The following is an 11,900-nucleotide window of genomic DNA, read 5'->3' as shown; positions in this document are numbered from 1 at the left end:
GTCATTTCCTCCCAGCTGCAGTGTCTGGAGTTCACTTCTCACCTTTCTTTTTATTTACCATGGTATAAAGTGATGCCAGATCAGTTATTAATGATTAAGCTGAGCAGCTAAAAAAAAAGGTAATTGGCACTTCATATTTTAGCAAAGTATATGCCTGTATTTAAAGCTGTATATATTTTGTAGTGTCTCTGACCTACCAGCCTTTGTCATTTATCTTTTCAGGTGGTAAATTCCTTTGTTTTCATACAATTTTGTATTGAGCTAACTGCTGAGACTTCAGTTAGGATGGGTGTTCTGGGCAGGGAATCCCTGTTAACAGTTAAAAGGTTTTAAAACCAGAAGCCAGAATCCTGTCTTGTCTGATCTTCTGGATAATAGACCACACATTTCAGCCAGTGTTTCCTACATGGAGTTTAACAGCTTGTGGTTGAACACTGTGCTTTCTAATTTGGAGACTCCAACTGCTGGTAAATCCATAACATCCCTGAGTAACCTGCCCAGAGTTTAGTTATGGGAAGGTTAGATTTTGTTTTCAGTGTGAATGTGGCTTATTTCACTTTTCAGGCATGGCACCTGGTCTTGACTTTTTTTTTTGCTCAAATTTTGTAATCACAAAGATCTCTCTCGGCTGATAATTATAGCTCATGAACAAGGTATCTTCACTTTGAATATCTTGCTAGACTGAACTCTTTCAGTTTCTCATCAGAATAATGGATCAAAGAAACTAAAGAGCAGAAGTATAATTAGCTCTGAGATGACTAAACAGGGGGAGTTACAGTATGTCAGAATGTATCACTGCTGGCCCCGAAAAGAAAGAAGAAAAGTGAGTGGGCTCCCTCATCTGCACTGTGCTGCCTTTGCTTTTTTCTGCCTTTACTGGCAGAACTCTCTGCTATTCACCTCTCCGGGTCACACAGGTCCTCTGGAGCACTGGCTGTGCAGGGCAATATTCTTGTCTTGCTGCAGTAGACACTGGCATTTTATGAGGAACTTTGGGGAACATTTATAAGAGGGAACAATAGACAGACAAATGGGAGTAGGAGACAAGTGGGAGTACAGAGTAGTGGTATATAGACAAGTGGGAGTATAAAGTATATTGTATTGTTTGCATTTCCTGTGTCATGTTTATTTAGCACAGTAGCATACCAGGAATACAATGTCAGCAGCAATAATTCATAATCTTTTGTAATCCAACAGAAAGAGAGAGAGAGAGAAAGAGGTAAAACCAAAACGGATTCTAACCCAACCACCTCATGCAACTGATGCTTTTTGTTTGAGGACATTTTTAATTTATCCTTTTTTAATTTATTTAATTTGCTTTTTAAAATTAATCTCTTTTCTATACACAATTATGTTCTTTGTTGTCTGCATTCCTCTAATTATCTCTACCATTATGTCTCTACCATGTATCTTTAAATGTATAGCACCCTCACTTTTTATACCTTATTGCATTTACAGACACAGTTTGTCTACACTGACTTTTGTCCAGAGCAATATTCAGACAGCACCTTCCCTAGTACATGCTTAAGTATTGGCAGAAATAGTGTGATCCTTCTTGATTCCTCAGAAGAAGCAAAGGTGCTAACATAATTGAGTCATCCTGTAATAATTCCTTAGCTGTTTAACGTGAATGTTTTCATGCTTTTCTGTCTTTCCTTATGAACAGCCCAAACATATCCTTCTCACCCTTTAATTCTTGTGTGACTTTATCTTACAGCTCTTTTTCTGTCTATTGCTGTCCAGCATCTACCTCAGTGGTTGCAGAGCTGCAAGAGGAAGCCCTGCTGTGTGGGCCTTGTTGTGCATTGCTGCTCATCTTCTTGCATTTTATTTTTCTCTGTTGTTTACTCAGATACCCACGCTAGCATCCAGGTATGAAGAGGAAGGAGGGAGAGTCCTTAAGAAAAATTGCTAGCATAGCAGTATGCCATGGAAGCACAGTCAAAGTCCCTAGACCTTGTGTTTTGAAAATGCTGTGAGTCGTAAGAAGACAACAGGGCCATGTTCAGCAAGGACGTGATGGCCAAATATTTGCCTGTGGATGAAGGCATCTGGAGAGTCCAAACCACAAGGTGTTTTGCTTGGAGTAAGTGCTTTGAGAACATGTATAAACATGCTGGAAAAGGAGACAGGGAAATGAGCATTTGCAGTAAATAGTCATAACAGGATTAAATGGTGGGGAGGGAGGCAACCCAGTAATGGCATTAATCCCACTGTACTCTGTGTTTAAAGGCTGGAACCTTACTCCACCCTCTCACATTTTCTGTGTTGTTGAGGAGGATTTTCTTTGCCTACAAGCTTGGGTTGTCCTGAAATAAGGCTGCAGTTGAAAGGTCCTTTTACAAAACAAATTCTATGTGTGTTGTGCATAGTTGTGACAGTTCTCTTCTTGATTGGAAAGGTAAATTGGGATCTCTGGAGTCTTTGCAATTTGAGCCGAGAACCAAGGACTGTAATGAATGATGCTGGCACATTCTCCTTCTCTCAGAGTCGTCTCTGTGTTAACATCCTTACACCATGGGATTCCCAATACTTGCTTTACATCTGCAATAAATGGATTTTGCTGTGAAATACATGCACTTATGCTACAAATTTTTCAGAAATAGAGCTGAACTCAGGAAGCACCTGTGGAGTGGGGTTGAAAGCCTTGTCAAATGGCTACGCACTTTGTGCTCCTGGAAAATATGCGATGGGGATTTTGAGCTAGTTTCTTTCAGTTGAGGTGAGTGAAAAAAATCGTCTCCACTTTTGGGAATCAGTGCTGAAAAATGAAGACTGGCTTCATAGCAGAGACTGGCTTGGGGCTTTCTGCCTGTGCTGGTGGACATGCTGCCTTTCAGAATCATTAAGTCCCGATCTAGAGTTTTCTCCATCTGACAGAAGCTGCTCCCCGCCAGCCTTTTTTTTTTTCCAAAGTGTATTGCCATTTCATGAGTCAGGTGCCAAACCTGATGGAGGAAAACCAGATCTCCTATCACTCAGTTTTAGTTAATTTCTATTTGGAGTACAATATGTAGGAAGCGATAGTATCTTTTACTGTTACACTTAGGAAGAACAGACAAACTTTTGGGTGCACGAGTGTTTCTTGGGGACTAACATAACTTGTAGTATAGCTGTGCCTACCTGCCAAGCTGATTTCTCTTTTGCACTTGCAGCCATTCTGAGATTTCCTTGTGTCATGAAGCTGGTGACTGAGCATGTTTTCAGGAGGGCTGCAGGAGGTGCTCACAGTAACCCAAGGTTAGTGGCTATGCCGAGATTCAAAGACTTGCCTCCTGACTTCTTTCCCCGGGATTCCCTGTCTCCACCTGGGAGAGTGGAGGTGGTTTCTTCTGCTGTGCCTGACTCTGGCTTTCACCTCTTATCTTCTGTCTTTGTCCCCCTTCTGTTTCAAAGAATGAAACTTTAACAAATGAATTTTTGCTCAGATTGAATCAAAGATTTACAGACATCTTTCAGGTTGTGCTGGTTTCCCTGTCTGCGATCTTGCTTCTCCTTTCTGCTGTGCAGTGTGCTGCATGCCAGCTAGCTCACATCTCTGCCATGGGGAAACCTGCTTTCCAGCAGCCAGTCTGTATATCTCATGGTTGTGTGAGTGCTATGGGATCCTTTGGGATAAGTAGAGCTCTATAAATGTAAAATGTGATTACTGCAGTATTGTTTTAAAGGTCAGCCTTCCATATTTGCACGGCAAGGTTGAGAATGACTGTCTGCCTCAGATGATTTATGCACCAGGATCGGATCCAAATATTAATAGTGCTGATTAAATAAGTCTGGGGAAAGTATAATATCTCTACAAATATTGAATCTCCTTTTATATTTATAATCCTATAATAAAAGGAAAATTTAGTAGGAAAAATGAGCACATCTTCAATGCTATAAACTTGTGGCGGTTTTTAAAAATTTCCAAAGCAAAAACCCACCCTTACAAAGTCAGACATCTGTTAGGTGTAAGGCCAACCTGTCTTTTCTGACCAATGCAGCAACAACTCTAATAACATAAAGATTTAAAATTCAGGCAGCTGAACCACAACCCAAGGCAGATCAACAGCAAGAGCCTTAGAAGGATTTGACTTCTTCAAATGCCAATAGCATTTACAATTTTAGAGGGGAGGAGAAAAGGAGGGAGTATCCTCATAGAGGGGTTTAAAAAACTGAGAAGGTTGAAAAGCACCATGTGGGATTTTCAAAGGCACTGTGGACACTTATCTGCCTCAGAAATATGTACTCAACAATGAGTATCAGGGCCGGATGATTTACACAGGCCTCAAATCCCATTACTGCAGGCATCACAATATTACAAAATTCCCTTTGTAGATATAGATCAGCAAACTGCAAGAACACCAGTAAATAATCAACAGACCTCAGAAGAAGGGCAAGGATTAAACTCATCCATCACTAACTAGCACATCTGTAGCAAATCCACAGAAACAAAAATAGTGGGGGGGGAGATAAACATTTTTATCATCTTGTACTTGTTCCTTATTTATTACTGAGTGTGTGAAGAGTGAGTATTGGGATCACAACAGGAAGTAGAGAGAAATGACAAAGGGAATGGCACCCTTGTCCATTTTCTAAAATGGAACTGAGGCTTGTGAATGAACTCAGTATGTGTAAAACATGCGCCTCATGGTACAACCTGTTCCATTCAGCCCCACAGTCCTAGCACAGGGATCTGGTGGGTCGAACTCTGCCCATTGCTATCCATTCACAAGATCTGCGTTCATTTTGAGGTCTGCCAGTGCTATAGCAGAGGATTTTGTCTTCTCTGAGTTGCTTGGCATCATGCCTCCTCAGTGGCACCCAGCTCTCAGAAGCAGAGGCAGAGGCAATACTGGCAGCCCTTAGGTTTATTACCCTTCATACATGCATAGCATGAAGAAGTAGAGAGCACAATGGCTGCTGATACTGATGATATGTCTGCTGAGGGGTGAACCACAATAGAGCTCCTCTGCAGCCCCTAAGTTCTTCCCAAATGCTGACCTTTGTCTTCCATTGATTCCATGTAGGTGCTGGCATCATTTGAGCTTGATGGCCTTATTTAGTGCCTGGTGGTATAATTACTGTTAGATCCCAATAGCCCAGGTCCAAATAGCAAGAGATCAAAGGCTGTAAAAGTACCTTCAGGGCTGAACCATCATGTTACTGATGCTGTGGCTACTGACCCCATCTGGTATATGTCATCTCACTTCGCTCCCTTGGCAAACTCCTACTGGGTCTCCTTCCCTCCCTGTGCGCTATGCTTTGCTCCAGTCATTCTGTGCTGCTCGTGGTGCTGACATCAACCTTCCTCCCTTGATCCTGATTCATACCGTTTCCTGTGCCTAACTCATATCTGCCCCTTGCAAACTGAGATGAACCCTCCTGCACCAATTCCTTTCAGTGCCACGCCACACCCTTAGTGTGTCACTTCCAGCTTCTCTATAGACTGCTTTGCAAGTCAGGTGTCTTCCATGGGCTGCATGACTGCTGAATGGTATTGTTATTAGGTACCAGCTTCTCTGCTGTCTCTCAGCTTAGCAAGCCTAAGGGAGTACCTCAGGGCACAGTGGGCAGGGGATGCCAGAGAGCAGGAAGGATGCCAGTTAATCTCAGAAGGTCAAGAGTGGTTGCACTGAAGGCTTCCACCTCATGCAGATAACTGCTGCAAGGAACCTGTGGTCTGCCTTGTACCACCTCTTCGTGGAGGAGATGGTTTCTGTGAGACAGAAAGGACTAAGTGGGTATTTGTGCAACAGCCCCAAATCTTACTTCATGAATCTGCCTGCTTATAAAATCAAACACATAGCAGTAGGCTCTGAGTATTTCTTCACAGACATGATCCAGTGCTGTAATAATGTTGTCTTTCTTGTTTAGAATGAAACCTCCCTTTATTAGGGCTTCATCATTTGTTTATTTTCTTCACTAACTATCTCCTCATAAATATGGCAGTATATTGTAAAGTGTTCCCCTAAAGAACCAAACCTACAGTCATCCCAATAAATGAACCAGGAATGCTTTATGATGCAGATCCTTTCCTTGTTTTCATTGTGTTTTTCCAATTACTTAGTAATTCACAAGGTTCAGTAGCTCACAATGGGTCTCCAAGCCATTACTGCAAATATGCACAGCTCTGCTGTAGGTAAAATTTCATGATCAGAAAACTCAAGCAAGAAAATTAGCTACTTAACTTTCGTCCAAGCCTTCCTTACCTCCAACTCCCTTCTGTCACTCCATCTGACATGTGTGCTCTTTGTTGTGCTGTGACTATGAGGAACAAGTTTTTGACTATTACTGTCAGATACTTTGCAGAGCTAGATGAAAAATTAAAGTGAGATGGGACTTGCTCTTGCTTTGAAATGTCTCTTTTCTGATCACTGAGAATCCTTCTCCACTGTTAGGGAAAATGGCCTTGTGGCTTCTAATGGGCTGTCAAGAAATAGCTGCCTTTAGTGCTGCTGTCACTGTTGGGAGAGGAGGTTGGCATCCCTGAATCTGTGTTGTGGTGTCAGAGGACAGCTGGGATAACATGCTTCAAAATCCTTTCTGGGAGACTGTGAACATCTAGGAGAAACAAGAAGCCTGTTTTCTATTTTCTCTTCTTTCTGTTTCTTTCTTTCTTCCTTTCTTTTTTTTTCTTCCTCTCTTTCTTCCTCTCTTTCCTTCTTTCTCTTTCTCTCTCTCTTGCTTTCTCCCTCTCCCTCTCTCTCTCTCTTTCCTATCTCCTCCTCTGAGCTGTTGTTTGTACTGAGAACAAGCTGTCTGAGCAGACCTCCTGCTGCTCTGCCACTGATTGTTACAAAAACAAGAAGTAGCCCTGCAGTGATATCATCAGAAGCCTTACTTGCCAGAGATGTATTATCATGGTGTAGCAAGCTTATTTGAAGGAACACACAGTAAACAGAAACTTTTACAAAACAGCTCAGGCCCAGAGAAGGGCTTGTTAATAATTCCCAAATTAAAAAGGGTGGAACCCCATGAGAACTCTTTCTATACCCCCAAATATACTGGATTTCCAAGAGGTCAGGTCCAAAGTATGGATTTGTGACAGAGGCCAAACTCACAGCACATGCAACTTTCCAGGGTAAAGGAGAAGTGAGGGTGGAATAGGCTGGGCTGAAAAACAGAGCTCCAGCCAGTGTCAGTCCAGACCAAACAGTGGAGTGAATTGCTTAGGAGTCTGGATTTATGGTTAAAGTGCAGCTGCTGGCTGGATTGCTTTAGCTTTGCAGATGCAGACAAAATGTTGACAATTTTAGTCAAAATTTTGGCTCCTTTAGATGGATTTCCTAAGGGGAAAGATGCCTGTATAATCATGGTCTGTGTATGTATCTGTCCATTCTTCGTGATAGCTTCTGAAACTGTCAGCCAGTTTCAATAATATTTGATAGAGGGGGACTCAAAGATATAGCTCCTGCGAGCTTTATGACAATAGATGAACAATAAAATCCCTCCTCTTGCCTAAGGTAAGAAAATGATGGCACAGACTTTGATCTTGTTTGATTCTGGAGAATCCATACACACTTTATCAGTGCCCCAAATAATGGGAAAACTTCCACTGAAGCTCGTACGTTTCTAGACTTCAGAGAATTAGCTAGAGCTTAACTACTGCTGACAGGGCTGCTTCTTGCTCTAGTTATTATGCAGATTTTGAAAAGACCGGGCAGTGCCCAAACAAAATCAATACAATTTGCTGGGAGGTACTGGCCTCTGCAGAAGGTCAGTAGAATTAATGGATGGGAAAAGAAGGGGCCAACTCGCTAGCAACAAGCAAGGCTTTGTAAAGGAAGGAGGGCAGTGGCAAGGAAAACACTAGATTATAGCAATGAAACATTTAAAATTGCTAAAAGAGAGCACTCTAGTGAATGGGATCAGAGTGTCAGGCGGTGAAAATGGCTCAAAGTAAGGGTCTGAGGCAGTGTGGGATGTTTACATCAACGTGCAAACAAATGCTGAGGGTATGGCTAAGAAGAAAACCATGAAGTCCCCTCTCTACTAATGATTTAGGGGTAGTTAGATCCAATGCAGTATTGAGGCAATAGCATTTTCATCTGTAGGAAATGCTGATGTCTCTTCCCATCCTGAGTTGGGAGGAAAAGACACAGAAGTGAAATGCAGGAAATGAAAGCCCTTGCCAAGCCTCAGTGTGGGCACGGCAGATTGAATGCCTCCTGCTGGAAATAGCACATTGGAGACCAAGGAGGAGATGTGACAATAGGACTATTTTTTCTCATTCTATTTTATTGCCACATTTTTCAGGGGCAACAAAGGGAGGGGCAGTGCAGCAAATCCTCAGAGCAAGCTGGAAAATCAACATTTATTATTTCCAAAGCTTGAAAAAAATGTGCAAGATGAAAACTGACCTAATTTACCTACTTGAATATTGTCCCACCTAGAGTTTACAAAATCTCATCTAGCAGATTGGTTTTTACTTGATTGTTTCTAGACCCATTCGCCAAAACAGAGTAAGGATTTACAGAATTGGTCTTGAAACTTGACCAGAAATTGCTGATGAACCAGAATAAAAATGGGGGAAGCTGAATAAACATAAAGTAAATGTGTAAAGTGTCTGACTCTGGAGGGCCATAAAAATCTATTTTGGAAAGTTCAGCTGTAAGTTGAACATTAAGTTAAAGCATCAGGGTAGCTTTAAGTAACAGGAGCTTATTTTATAGGCATTTTAAAGCAGCCTTGAGAAGAATGGGAGGATTGCCCAAATTGCTAAAGCTCTCCAGGAAATAATGCACTGCTTATCTCTAGGGCCAATTTAGGAACATACCACTAACATTACAGCACTAAACTGCTTTCTGACTTCAAGTAGAAGGTACAGGTTTGTTCATGGTTGATGGATGCCAAGTAAGCAAGCTGGCTACTGGTCTCCCAAGAAGTCTATCTGAGGGTGTGGCAGAGGAATTCTGTAGCCTGTATCTTTTATGTATATAGAAGGATGAAATTCTGATCAAAGAAAGAAGCCAACATGATAACCCCTTTCTTTTTCTCTCTTAGATTTTCAGTTCCCACTCATCCTTCACTCCTTAGAGAGGGATAGGTGTATTTACAGGACAAACTATGGCCTTTAATCCAAACAGCTCAGCTAGTGATAGTAACCATGATAGCTGTACTCATGAGATGTCATGAATAATTACTACAGGCTCACTAATAACAAAATTTTTGAAAAATGATTGTAATACTTAGAGGCATTGAATCACTTTTTATTTAATAACCAGTAACAGTTGCATGTTGCAGGATATGAACAATTGTTCATACTATTTGAAGCTGAGTTTGAATACTTTTTTTGGTGAACAACGTTTATTTTAAGATAATAGTTTTTCACTTCACAATTCCACTGACACCTTAAACATATGCCACATATTGACATCCCAAAAGGCTGAACTCCTACTTATCCCTTAGAAGATGTCAGCTCTGAGGTGCAGTATTTCATTAGAGTCCATTCCTGAACAAGCTGTTTAAATCCCTCTGCATGCTTGGAACGTGTAATATTATCATGCGTTTCCAAAGGCCAGATTCTGAAATATGAAGGTATTTCTAGGCTGAGGCCTTGTCTGCAAGAAAATGGAATTACCCCAATTGGGTGTCATCCCAGTCTTTAGCTCAGTATGACACATTGCAACCAGAACTGTCAGCTTCCTAAGGGATTGCAGCTGCCTGCTACTTATAATTGTAATTAATTTGAACAACTTTCCTGACAGATTCAAGTGCTGTACAGACATCAGATAATTCACACATGCACACAAATACGGCTGTGTGTAACAGCTAAACAGGTGCCATTGTTCCAGAAGAGTCAGGCGTTTTGTGTTCATGATGCATCCCTTCTAGAGCACAATCCACTTCAGTGTATAGTTTGCAATCTTAAGACACCACATGGAGGTGAAAAGGATGTGTAAACATGCACCATGCAATTACATCTGTCTGCTGAGAAGGGATTTAAGTGTACTTGGTGATGGTAGTTATTCTAAGATGAGAGTGAAACCACTGTTGAAAAGGTCATCCAGTTATAATATTTGCTTAAGGGAAAATCAAGAGATGCTATGCCTTGAACATAATCCTATATCTATTTTTATTATAGTTATTCTGTGAATAGATTAAGGCCTTCAAATCTGGTGCTATCATTCTTTTTTCTTCTTAAATGAAAGCCTTGAAATAAAAAATGGTATCCTAATGTAGAAAATGTACTAAGCTGTTCAATACACTAGTCAAACCATTTCTTACCCTTTCAGTACAATGTAATTTACAGAACATACCATATCCTTTCTGTCTTTCTTATTATTGCTAACAAACAGTCGATAGAAATGTTATGGAATAGTCATGGTGCTTCTGGAGATGATGTACGAGAATGCAAGTAAGCCTTCAAGATAGATTACTCTGCAAGATGAAGAGGTAGAAATAAACTGTCTGGTGAAGGATACAGGCCAGAAAGGCTATTTGAAAGCATCTGTCACTCAGCACTAAGAAAATTAGCCCAAAATATACGTTTTCTGTTCAGTCTGGAAGAGGGGGAATGTCTGCTTGGCACAATTTGTCCTGCGGTTTCAGATTTGTATCTGTTCAGGGCCAAAGTGACAAAAGCACAAACTATGCCAGCCTTTTGTTTATGAGTTATCAGAGCACAGACAGTTCTTAGGTGAAATAACTGCTCTTCAGCTATCAGTCTCATGTCTTATTTTCAACTTTTGCCTGTTCTTCCAGGGAATCACTGCTGGACTCCTAGATAAAAGACCGTAATAGTTGAGATTAGAGAGCTTTTGCATGTGCTGTCTTTCAAGAATTAAAGCTGCTGAATCCAGAGCTGGGCAGTGAAAGGTAAGGAGGGCGTGGGACATTTTGCCTCTGAAGAAGAAAAGCAGATGATGTAGTGCTGGAAAAATGTTTCTAGACATCTGTCCAAGGTATAAAACTGGGAATGTAGCAGCATAATGGAAAGGGTTTCCTGAGTTTCACAGAGCCACTGTGCAGTGCTTGGTCTGTTAACTGGCCACAGATTATCAAGGTGAGATTCCCAGACAGCATGGTGTTTCAGGATTGTGGTCATGCCTAGAAACACACTAGCTGACTGAAAAGTTGGGTATAAAACCCAGTCCTGTGTGGTTGAAGGTGGCTTCTAAAACTTACAAAGTTCCTTCACTTGGTGGTAGGTGGTGCTGGGTGGTTCTCTGGGCCTAGCTGTGCTCCTCTCTCCTGCACTTGAGTGAAGATGATATAGGTACATTAAGGACTTTTTCTTCTGCTGGGTTGAGCGCTGTCCTTCTCCATATCTGCCTAACACCATTAATACCCAGAAGGCAGTATCAGTGGATTTAAGAACAGCATTTGGATTGGTATGTGCTAATAAAAGCAGAGAAGATGTTTGCACCTGCTCCCATTAGCTTTCGGAAAAGATTTTTATTCTTAAAGGACTTTGTGGCCTGGGATTTTAGGATAGATGGGCTCAGCTGCTGTCTAAAGCTTGGCGATTTCTACATTGCTCTGTGCCTCAGTCTCCCTTTTGCTAAATAGGTCTGGTCTCCTTTGCAAAGGCTTTTTGTGATCTCTGGATGAGCCTCTGATTATTGCTGTTATCCTCAGGTCCCACCTGGTTGATCTGCAGCTGAGTTTGTAGCCTTACGAAGCTGCTGCTCTAAAGGGAGCTATTTAGAAGGTCTGTGATTGATGCTCTTCTGCCTGATTGTGCTCCCTGTGCAGGCATGCTCTCAGATACAAGGTCAGCTGCCGTCGGGGAAACTGCAGCTGTTTTTCTACTTTGTTTCATTTATTGCCTTGTGGGTGCATTCAGCTTGGGATGATAACTGATCTATTAAACACTACGGTGCCGCATAAGACAAGAGAACAGTTGTATTTTGTGTCTGTGTGCACTCATATGAACAGGTAGGTGTACAACTGAGGGGCTGCTTAGGTAAATAGTA

General features: G+C 41.5%; 1 long non-coding RNA gene across 1 annotated transcript; it reads left to right on the top strand.

Annotated features, from left to right (window-relative positions):
* The first annotated feature begins 1,862 nt into the window (after nucleotides 1–1,862).
* Nucleotides 1,863–11,657, top strand: LOC112967438. The gene is made up of 5 exons (XR_003253969.1): nucleotides 1,863–2,086; nucleotides 2,601–2,722; nucleotides 3,156–3,240; nucleotides 10,687–10,800; nucleotides 11,563–11,657. It is a non-coding gene; the product is annotated as an uncharacterized LOC112967438 (long non-coding RNA).
* Nucleotides 11,658–11,900: the final 243 nt, after the last annotated feature.

The sequence above is a fragment of the Apteryx rowi genome, unplaced genomic scaffold, assembly GCF_003343035.1.
Source record: "Apteryx rowi isolate R43461 unplaced genomic scaffold, aptRow1 scaffold_105, whole genome shotgun sequence".
NCBI lineage: Eukaryota > Metazoa > Chordata > Aves > Apterygiformes > Apterygidae > Apteryx > Apteryx rowi.
The sequence above is the reverse complement of the archived record's forward strand: the minus strand, read 5'-3'. Positions and strand labels throughout refer to the sequence as shown.